The sequence below is a fragment of the Manis javanica genome, chromosome 1, assembly GCF_040802235.1.
Source record: "Manis javanica isolate MJ-LG chromosome 1, MJ_LKY, whole genome shotgun sequence".
In the NCBI taxonomy this organism is placed as follows: domain Eukaryota; kingdom Metazoa; phylum Chordata; class Mammalia; order Pholidota; family Manidae; genus Manis; species Manis javanica.
Window position 1 is genome coordinate 153,045,866 of NC_133156.1, and position 8,133 is coordinate 153,053,998.

The 8,133-nt window shown below is 41.3% G+C and overlaps 1 long non-coding RNA gene across 8 annotated transcripts in view; it reads left to right on the forward strand.

Annotated features, from left to right (window-relative positions):
- The window catches only part of LOC118971893 (uncharacterized), a 60,514-nt gene extending 52,664 nt beyond the window's left edge, over nucleotides 1-7,850 (forward strand). For 2 of the 8 annotated variants that reach the window (XR_012132278.1, XR_012132283.1), the window contains exons 3-4: nucleotides 979-1,145; nucleotides 1,854-3,614. This is a non-coding gene — a long non-coding RNA (uncharacterized lncRNA). Of the gene's footprint in view, nucleotides 1-978; nucleotides 1,146-1,853; nucleotides 3,624-3,701 lie in introns of those variants that run through there. The other 6 variants (XR_012132287.1, XR_005060630.2, XR_012132279.1 and 3 more) reach the window with 6 other exon arrangements.
- Nucleotides 7,851-8,133: the final 283 nt, after the last annotated feature.

An 8,133-nucleotide genomic window follows, 5' to 3' on the forward strand; every position in this document is an offset into this window, starting at 1 on the left:
GTTCATTGTTAGTAATTTATGTTATCCAGCCTGGCTTATGTCCCAGGCTAGAAAAATGCATGTTTAACCTAATGGAGACAGAGTGTGTAGGGCAAATATTCTCTCCTTGAAGCAACCATTGCTGTCTGATCCCTAGCCCTGGGGAAGAGGGTAGGGTATGTTGGGAAGACAGGTCCTACCATACGAGCAAAAAAAGCTGCTGTGTGTTTCTTTTGTTTTAGACTATTATTATTTTTTAAAGTGTAACAAAAAGCCATATGTATTATTAAGTGCATTGAAAATAAAATGTTCTTCAATTGCATTGTAGTGGGTCAGTTTGAATGATGAGGTGGTCTTTATGACATGTCTTGACGTTCAGCTTTACTTCACAGAGCCCAGTGCAGAAAGACAGGGACGTACCAGCCAGTGTTTTTAGTATTCATTGAATTGCTCAGTGATTTTTTTTAAGCCTCCCATGGTACCCAAAACATAACAACAAACCTTCTCTAACATAAAAATATAGCGTATTTCAAGAAAAACTTGGTATATGTATGCTAAAAAGTTATCTATGGGAGGAAGGATGACATATAATTGAATACCCTTCTGAAATTTTCCATAATAAGTATGTATTATTTGATAATAAAAATGTTACTTAAAAGTCTAAACACTTTGTAGTTAATGATAATGATAATAGAAAAATATTCTGGGGATTTAAAGTGTTTCAAGAGTTTATTTTCATCTAACATCTGAGTGAGAAAGGGAGGAAAACTATTATTAGGTCCCTAAAACACGTGAGGAAGCATTGGCTGGGAAATTCTGTAACTCTGACCTAGACAAGTAAGTGAGAGATCAGAAGACCTGAATCCTCTCTCTGTGCTAATTGCCTTTATTTATAGAAGGCTTATGATATGCCAGGCATTGTTTTAAACTATTTTCTTGTAATATCTTACTTATTCTCCACATCTGCTTAAAGCAGTCATTAATATTCTCCTTTTACAGAAGACACAACAGGAGAGCAGAGAGCAACCCCTAAGTGGCAGAGCTGGGATTTAAATAGAAAAAGGTTGGCTTCAGAGCAAGAAACTGCAAAATGGAAAAGGCACACACGAAAGAGCAGTGTATTCAGTGTGCTTTGCATCTGTTTTTGAGAGCAACAGGATGAACAGGTATGACTATAACTCTCGCTTTACCCTTAAAGTTATTAAGTGCTTACTCAGTGTATGAAGTATGTTTTAAGGTAATGAAGAAACAGGAAGAAACATTAGTGTTGCTGCTTTTGTGAGGCTCATGAGGTTGTGTGGGAGGCAGCAATGGAAACAAATAATTGAACACCCTGGAATAAATACTAAATATTAAATAATATATTAAGTGTATGATCTTGCTTGATGTCATTGAAGTGCTCTCACCTTAAATTTTGTTGGTAGATATTACATAACTAAAAATAGAAGTCACTTATGGCTTAGGAATGCACTTTCTAAATTCAGAGTTGATGAAATAAGCAGTGCTAATTGTTACACTATGGAGGATATGACAAAAAAAATAACAGGAAGCCTGCTGTGAATTTGCTCTTAGAAACAGGAGTGGAAGTTTAGTTTTTCTGTACTTTGAGGAAGTTTTGAAACACTCTATTGCAGATTGCTTCAAAAAGAGTCGAATTCTAACGTACTTTTTTGGGTGATGAATACCACATTTTAGGTCAGAAAGGTAGAATATTAATGTAGTACCAAAAGCTAATGGGACTATGCTGGGTTATTGGAACTGGTACATTAGATCAACATCCTGGGAAGGGGCAGGGCTTAATGATATCAGCTGTGAACACTGTGCTGTTTCCCATGTTCTCATTCTTTCTATGTCTTAATCCCATATCCATATAGAAAGACATGCTGAGGAGATGCAGCAACTACTGCAGCAACTGATCCTGCCCCGCCCATGGGCTCCAGCTGGCAGAGTTGACAGTCTGGTGCTGTTTGCAGTGCGATGGACCATCGCTCTTCTAAATGCAGAACAACCGCATTGAGAGTGCCCGATGGTTCTCAGACAGGAGCACCACCAGTGGAGCACGCGCCCCTCCTCGCCCTTCTGCGGGCTCTCTGGTATTGTCAAATCACAAGTATAGTGGAAGGTACTAAATGGCCACTTAGGATTTTCAAACAGTGAATATCATTTCCTCAATAAAAAAGAAAGTAAGCACAAAAATTAGGACTCCATTTGGAAAAATGGCTGATATGATATTTGAAACATTGGGTTATATTTTATTTTTTACAAAATAATGAAGCAGAAACATGGGGTGAACTAAAATTTATTCCTGGAATCTTAGAATATCATGATAAATCTGAATCACTTAAAGTTTGGAATTGGTAGTTTTAGGGCTTTTTAAATGGAAGTGAGGAGATTGAAGCAAATGATCTCCAGGGTCCCTTTACTTTCACTTCTGTGTGATTTGAGCTGGGTAATAAAGCCCTAGACCTCATTAACTGAAGGACTGAGCAGGGTGATACTTGTCCGAGGAAACGTTCAGGTACCACTGATTTGCGGTGCTTGCTGTGTGGAGGTGAGCGAGGAAATCTCAGAGTGCTAAATTGTAGAGAGGCTGCCCTTGGTTCACTCACAGCGAGAACATGGGGCTGGATAGACAGTGGGTCTGAACGCTTACAGGGATTCTGAAATTCTTTCCTAGATAATCTTGATATTCTGCTCCCAAACGTATCCTGCACTTGTTCTCGCACAACAAGGGAGACAACAGTTATGCAGGGAAATGAGTTGTCAGCTCCTTGGGGAAGACATGGCATTAATCTGAAACACGCAGCAGTGAATTGGGGTTATGGCTCCATAATATGTCTCCAAATTTACTGGCTGAATGTGGACATTTTAGAATTTAACTGAATGGTCCCCAGCCATTCTGCCATCCCTTGGGTCATTCCCTCATATGTATTTGTGAGACAGTTTATTTGTAAAGCCTTAAGATAAGAATAATATTATATAAATAAACCTTGGGAATTTACATAGCAAAATATTTAACAGATTCACTTAGAAATATAGAAAGCCTACTGTTTTTTAGTTATTTCCATCCTAGCCAAATAAAATATATTTGTAAATACCTTGGAGAAGATAAAGTTCTTATCTATCATTATTCTGTGTTTCTTTATGTTATTTGCCTCTATCAATTGTCTATTTTTTATTTTACAAGTTGGCAGCCCATGGCCAGATCAGGTCATCAGAAATATTTTTGGCCTTTATTTAAAATTACCAACATTAAAACCTTGGACATTTTCACAAAAAAAACCCCAGATTTTCAGCTTTTCCTGATAAAAACAGAACAAAACAGAAATTTGGGTGCAAGAGCCCAGTGGTTAGCTGGACTCTGCTCCTGGGTTAGGCATAGCCCTTGGCATCCCGCAGAGTCATTCGGCCAGTAGGCTTCATTTTCTCATTTTGCTTGCTGTCTCTTACAGGTAACACATGTTTGTCTTAGAGCAGTGCATCTGTGGAGGTTACAAGCTACACTCTTCATCTTGCTGTGGCTGACATAGTAACGTTTTAAAGCAAGTGCTAGGTTATCAAAGAATGAATTCTATAAACTCTTTTTAAAAACAGCATTAGGTGCAGAATTACAACATAAATATTAGTAAGTTACTCATTTTTGAGAAAAGCATATAATCCATTAAAAAGTTTATACATTTCTCACTGACACTCATTTTCTCTTTATTTGGCATTATTTATAGGAAATGACAGCAGATCTATAATAAGGAAATCAGTTTCCCATCCACTTTTATCACCTTTTATTCCTGGTTATTCTTAAGAGTGAGGATATGGTACTTACTTGTTCCAGGACAAATGAGTTTCCTGCTGCCAGAGACTGTAGGCATGTGGACGACTGTGTGTTGTGTTTGAAGTCAGCACTACACTTGGTAGGTGACAGGAAGTCAAAGCTAAGTTAATCCGTTCCCTGGCAGCTGCACTGCACAGCCTTGGCATGCTTTCTACCACGGCTCATGCTGTGCTCAGAGAGTCCATTTTTGTTGATTTCCTCGTTTTCGACATCATGGTCTTGTGTTCCTTGAGCATGGCACTGCTGTTTGTACACAGAGGATGACCATGTGGAAGGTTCCGGGAAGACATCACTGGGAGTGTGCCTGCTCTTACTTGCCTTACCAATGGAATGCTTTTCCTTCTTTGGTTTTAATGAAGACTATGTTGAAAAGCTGTTAGGCACCTGGGAAACCAGGCATCTGCTTCACTTAGAGGCAGCTTTAATGATTGATTAATCATTTATTTCGAGAAGACACCAGAAGAAAGAATTGGACTTCAAGTGAGGAATTGTACATCAATTTCCTTGCATTGGAAATGGATTAGTAGATAATGTCACTTCATGAGATTTTACCACAGTTTTTCCAAAAGTTCTACACACAGGTGAGTTACCAACTTGTATAGAAGCCATTGGAGACACCCTTGCTTACTGACTTGAATCTCAACTCTGTGTTGATGTGCAGAAGCTCCAGTTGGGTTCATATTAGTCATATGCTTCATTTCTTACTACATTACTGGGTTAAACCATTTTGCTCCTAGCATTCAAATGCTGCTCAAGTAGCAGTAACTCTCCTGGCCTATATTAAGACATCTCCTTGATCCAGTAAGCCACAGGCCCCCTGTAGTCACTCAGTTTTCTTTTAGAGACAAGGGGTCATATTGCTGTGGGTGGGCTCTGGTGTCCTCACCCAGCCTTCCTCAGAGTAGGTGACTGCCACCACCAGTGTAATGATGTCGCCCCTCATCCCCAGCTGGGCCGTCTCTGTGGCCCTGGCCTTGGGCTTGGGCTCTGAGTCTGCTGCCTGGTGAGGGTACCAAGTGCTGCCCGGGGGCCCTACCCCACGGTACAGCCTTGGACTTACCTCCACCCTCCTCAGGTGCAAACCCTGATTCTACTAATGCAGTGGGAGAAGCCTCCCACCCAGCCTCACTTGCATTTATCACACATTTTGGATGTCATACGGGAGTAAGTACTGTGGGAGGGAGTGCAGGTTACAGGCCCGTTCCTGGGAACATGCCTGCAGGATTGGCAGTGACTCCTGCCAGGCAAAGGGGGAGTTTCAGTGGGAGACAGGAGAAAATGGGACAATGGCAACAGAAAGTTTCCTGGATTCACCAGAGAGCATTCATGGTTCTTGGGATCAGCGAGCATTCCAGTGAGCCCACGGCTGAAGGATGCTGATGAACATAGGATGGTGTCCCTCTGGAATCTGGGACCGGCACCACCGAACTTACACACTCTCACATGTCTCTGATGTTTTTCCTGTTTCCCTGCACGTGGCTTATCGTGTACTTAATTACAGGCTCAGCTAGTGCAGAAAGTCCCATTTCTTTTCACATGCACTAACGTGCTTGTCCTTTCTGCCCACAGTTTGCCTCGCACCTCATCTTCTCTGGGCACACCTGGTCCTAGCAGTCATCGGCCCTCCGCCCAAATGCCTTGGGTGCCGCCTTGCGGGGCCTTAAGTGCATGGCTCAGCGTTGCGCCCTCTGCTGCTCTGCCTCAAGGCGGCCGGGGAGTCAAAGCCATGAGCCCTATTCCCCAGGCTGGGAGTGCCCAGCCTTACTTTCTCAAAAGCAGGACATCAACAGCTTCTCTCCCTCTCCTCCATCCCTCCACCCTGGGTTTTTCCCCCTGAAATTGTATTCTTGGGTGGCTCTTTTCCCTTCCTTCACCCCTTAGTAAATCATAGTGCCTGTGAATTTCTACTTCTAGGGAACCTGCCTAAGACAGGTTGTTAGCCCACCTATAAAGGAAAAAATGGACACTTCAAAGTAAAATATACTGTTCCTCCTATTTCTCTTTTCTGCTAATTCAAGGTATTAACCACAGCATTTGAATCTCCAAATTTTGAGCATAAGTGATTCATGTCTGGGTTTATTCATTTAGAATCAACTAGTATCTGTTACAGAAAAGGACTCTGGACCCTAGAGGAGGCAGGAGTCGGGGTGATAGAGCTCTGCCCTCTCTCTGCTGATATAGCACCACTGTCTCCTCCTCTGGCCATTGGAGGAGACTTATTCCATAGGGTCTTGAAGGATTTCAGCATCTCGGGAAACCTCTGATACGTGGCCCTGGAGTTTTAGAAGTAAATTATTAAGTAGGACACCTTGAACTTTTGAGTCCAAGGGGGACGGATCCTTTTGGGTGGTGGGGATACAGGACTGCTGTACCAAATGTGTGTTTTGTGACCAGGCAGCGAGCTGTGGTGAAATACCCAAGGCCTCATGTCCCTACTCCCCTCAGTCTTTCTGGGGCTCCACTCTGGGGGGCTTTGCTTTCCTCCTCCATGACCCTGCTGCGCCTTTCGGTCTGCATCAGTGCGTATCACAGCCCACTTGGCAATGCTGGTGGCCTTTACCCTACTATGAGGCTGCTGCTCCCTTGGGGGAAGGAACCTTGTTTTCATAGTCTTCTTATGCTGTTACCCAGCATGAATGAGGCCCTCGAAATATCATGTCTGTTATCACATGGGTGGAGCTGGCATTTTTACTGAGTTAGATCTGAATACTTAAATCCCTTACATAGTCATTACATCCTGCCCCCCTGACTTTGGGTGAGAAATGAAGCTGTAGGTAAGATGACTCCATTTCACAAGCAGGGTTTTTGTGAACAGAAAGCTTTGTTCTGAAGCACTTGGGGAGGGCTGAAACTTTTGAAAGAAATGCTTTAACTCAAAGAAAATTATCACAGAAGATGGAAAGAGGATACATAGAAAGAACAAATGATTAAATATGTATTATATATTACCTGTTTATATATTGAAATTCACTTAAACACTAAAAATTCGTGAAGAGAGAAGGAAAATACTGAATATTGATACTAGATAACTAAAGTCACATTGGAGTTAATCCAAGAAGCAATGAGAAATTCAAGACTAAGGAACGTCCGGATCATTAAAAACCCTCACATCAAATCACACAAACCACTAGTGGTACTTGGGAACAGGTTTCTCTTCTACCTCACAGAGGTTGGTGAGAGAATACATGTTGTTTCCTTGCTCTGCTTTTTAGAGTTCCCTGCAGAATGACAGAGAGGTATCAGCCATATTTTTCTCAGTCTTCATTACATTTCTTGTTCTGAGCTTCAGTGAAGTGATTTTTCCAATCTCCCACAGCTCCTGAGAAAAGTAATGTATAGCATATTCAATGACATTTTCATGAAACATGACTATTTTGCACTCAGATAATCCCTCTCCTCTGAATACTTAAATCCCTTACATAGAAATTACATCCTGTCCCCCTGACTTTGGGTGAGAAATGAAGCTGTAGGTAAGATGACTCCATTTCACAGGCAGGGCTTTTGTAAACAGAAAGCTTTGTTCTGAAGCACTTGGGTGAGGGCTGAAATCTAGACCTCGGCTTCTGTGATTCTCTGGATCACACTCTTGAGCTCTCTGATTTACCAGTATTTTCTGAACCTTCAGTACATGTAACATTCTGTTTAAGTTAACTGGATTGAATTTTCCTAACGTCTCTTTAGAGGTCCTTGTAGGGCTGATGGGAGTGGCTGTATCTTCAGAGCATTATCTGCTTCTCCTATTTTTGTCTCTAGTTCAGGCAAAACTCCTAGCTGAACATAGCTGAGAAAGCTCCTTTCCAATTTAAATTATTGCTGTTACATATAATTAAAGATATAGAATATGAAGGAACAGTAGGGTTGTTTGACTTTGTTTCATGCTTACACAATACAGTATTCAAATATTTTTTTAGCTTCAATAAATAAAAGTGGTCAGAGACTCCATAGAAAGCTATTTTTCTTCTAATTGGTCAATGTTTTTGATTCACTTAGACTCTTTAAGATGTGTGATGTAATTTTCATGTGTGAAATGTAAATTTTCTTAGTTTTCTAGGGGTAAAAATTATATGACTATATTGTTTATCAGTTGGTTTACAATAAAATTAGGCAACTGAGTGACATTATCAAAATGGTGGAGTCGGAGCCTTCATTCCCACCTCAAAAAAATATTAGAGAGCTATCCATGGAATAACCCTGAAAGGTTTGAACGAATCTAATTGAGAACCTGAAGCAACACAGTGGAGCAGAACCAGAAGAGTAACCACAAAGAAAGGACTGCTGGGGAGATCGGCATAGCTGATGGATAGTAACAAGAAATGGGGGAGGGA